Source organism: Physeter macrocephalus, chromosome 1 (genome assembly GCF_002837175.3).
Source record: "Physeter macrocephalus isolate SW-GA chromosome 1, ASM283717v5, whole genome shotgun sequence".
Lineage (NCBI taxonomy): Eukaryota > Metazoa > Chordata > Mammalia > Artiodactyla > Physeteridae > Physeter > Physeter macrocephalus.
In genome coordinates this window covers 65668540-65671915 of record NC_041214.2, presented here as the reverse complement: position 1 = coordinate 65671915, position 3376 = coordinate 65668540, and positions in this window count along the sequence as shown.

Below are 3376 nucleotides of genomic sequence, written 5' to 3'. Positions count from 1 at the left end.
AGTTTTACTCACTCTTTTTCAAAAAAAGGAAAATGGATAAAAGCTAAACATCAGGAATTATTAGACTCATCTAACCTACAATGAGATATCATCTCACACCGGTCAGATTGGCCATCATCAAAAACTCTAGAAATAATAAATGCTGGGGAGGGTGTGGAGAAAAGGGGACCCTCTTGCACTGCTGGTGGGAATGTAAATTGATACAGCCACTATGGAGAACAGTATGGAGGTTCCTTAAAAAACTACAAATAGAACTACCATACGACCCTGTAATCCCACTACTGGGCATATACCCTGAGAAAACCATAATTCAAAAAGAGTCATGTACCAAAATGTTCATTGCAGCTCTATTTACAATAGCCAGGACATGGAAGCAACCTAAGTGTCCATCAACAGATGAATGGATAAAGGAGATGTGGCACATATATACAATGGAATATTACTCAGCCATAAAGAGAAATGAAACTGAGTTATTTGTAGTGAGGTGGATGGACCTGGAGTCTGTCATACAGAGTGAAGTAAGTCAGAAGGAGAAAAACAAATACCGTATGCTAACACATATATATGGAATCTAAGAAAAAAAAATGTCATGAAGAGACTAGGGGTAGGATGGGAATAAAACACAGATCTACTAGAGCATGGACTTGAGGATATGGGGAGGGGGAAGGGTAAGCTGTGACGAAGTGAGAGAGTGGCAGGGACATATATACACTACCAAATGTAAAATAGCTAGCTAGTGGGAAGCAGCCGCATAGCACAGGGAGATCACCTCTGTGCTTTTTGACCACCTAGAGGTGTGATAGGGAGGGTGGGAGGGAGGGAGACGCAAGAGGGAAGAGATATGGGAACATATGTTTATGTATAACTGATTCACTTTGTTGTAAAGCAGAAACTAACACACCAGTGTGAAACAATTATACTCCAATAAAGATGTTAAAAAAAAACTAACATAAAAAAGAATAATATGGAAACATAATCATGAATTACTTAATCTTTGGAGATTGGCCTTTAAAATTTTTCCCTTGGCATCATTCCCTTGAAGTTCATTTCAATTTTTGCATATATTAATAATTTGTTCCTTTTTGTTGCTCGGTAGTATTCTATCATAAGATTTTATCACAATTTGTTTCAACATTCATCCATTGAAAGACATTTGGGTAGTTGCCAGTTTTTGGCTATTACAAATAAAACTGCTATGAACATTCAAAAAAAATAAAAAAATAAAAAAAAAAGGAAAGCTAATTCTTAATCTTGTGAATATTGCTAAGTATCAAATGTGAAGATATGCACAGTAAGACAGAAAGGTAATAGGTTATTGAGGCTGGTAGGGATCAGCTATTTGAACTTTCTAGTTCAGTTCAATTTCCAACTCCATGTGGATTGTGATTTTTATTCCCACTCCTTTTTCCCTAAAATAACTCTTTTCACCTGAGGAAAAAAAGAATATATTTGCAGCCACTAACATAAAACGTGTTGTGTTGCATAGATCCATTTGCATTTTTAGGAGGCAGGGCTCCACAGTGCATTGTTCTCAAACTTTAGTCATTTGCTTATCAGCCCTATGATTCCTGCCATATCTGAGTAGCACCTGCACTATTTACTTGTTCCGTTTCTTTTGTAAAATTAAATATCCACTTTACTCTTATGTTTCTCTTTCATATGCTAGTTACAATTTTCCCTAGCCCAGATGACAAAAACTACATAATTTAAAAGGTGTTGACAATAACCACTTAGCTATCTTCTATGCCTCCTCACTTTGGGAAACAGTGCTATAGTGGAAAATCATAAGCATTTAATGGCTCATGACTGCAAGAAATTGTGTTTATCCAAATTGAACACATTTCTCTTATAACTTGTTCAGATAGAAAACAAAATCTGTACCTTTGTCCTAGGGGAAAAAATTAAGGAGCATCTTTATTTATCCTTTGGCTCAGAAAAGGGGGAGGAATTTTATTTCTTCTGTATGGTTTTGTTTACCATAAAACTAATTTTGATTACACAATACATAAATTCATCTTTCATCTAAAAGGCAAACATATTGCAGTTAAGACTAAAAGTCTCTTTGATCATCATCTCCCCACTCCTCACTAGGGTTAATCCAAGTTATGAATTCAGATTGTATCCTTGCAGACTTCTTTCTTTGCGTCTGGCCACTAGAATATCTGTTGTGTTTAATGGTCAGTTAAAGAATGCTCACAGATTTCCTTAAATGCCTTGAGCCAGTCAGTCTCCCTTGACAAAGTCAAGGGGCTCTGTATGCTGGAGCACACCTTCAATGCACAGGGAATTTACAATTCTGCCTTAACCTTCGCTCCCTGACTGCACAAGGCCTGAAGATCAGTCAGAAGTGAAACCGGGGCCTTCTCAGGTCTTTGCTGAGCCTGCACACAGCCCTGCACAGGCACATGGCCTTCTAGACCCCAAGAACTATGTTGCAAGCTTTTAAAAGCCCCCAAGGACATCTCATTCCCCAGATCTTGCAGTTTGGGGCCAGCTCTTGTTTACCCCCGCTGGTATTGCAGCCTCAAGTAGCTGCAGGGTTAAACAATTGCACTGACTATCTTTCCACAAATGCCCTGGGTATAAGGCTTTCCCACAGAGCGAGCTCTGAGGCAGGTTACATACAACCACCCTGCCAGTGGGGCTTTACCAGAGAGCCTGTGAGACAGGTTAGATGGTGACAATGCGCTGGGATGAGCCATTTTGAGGTGCTCCAAACCCAGTGTGCTCCCTCTAGTGGTTGCAGGGCTGCTGTTTTTCAAGACTATTGTGGAGCTGGGGTGGGGTAGGGTGTGGGGTGTAGACTGAGTTAAAATACCACAAAACCTGCAGTTCTTACCAAGGTTCAGATTGTTATAAGCATTTGGTTAATTTCTGGAGCTCTGAAAAAGTTTTCAGAACTTTCGGGACAATTTTTTTTTTGCCAGTGTTTTTGTTGCTTCTATGGAGAAGCAGATTTACAGACACCCGCACTCCATCATTCTTGGAAGTCCCGCCCCCCGTTTTCTCACTGTTGATGGCAACAAGGCCAAGAATTTTTCTTCTGTTAGACGAGACATCATCATCCATATCCATATCCGGGATTTGGTGGGAAATGTGGTCAGGTGCAGAGCAAATGCCAACCAACAAGGACAGCTACTATTCACCCCTGTCCATAAGCACCATTCCAGAACAAGACCTAGAGTTGCCGGGTCTCTCAAACTTCAGTGGAATCTGGAATCCCAGTATTTTGTGGGAAATTGCCACATTTATTGATTGCGGTACGTGGGCCTCTCACCGTTGTGGCCTCTCCCGTTGCGGAGCACAGGCTCCGGACGCGCAGGCTCAGCGGCCATGGCTCACGGGCCCAGCCGCTCCGCGGCATGTGGGATCTTCC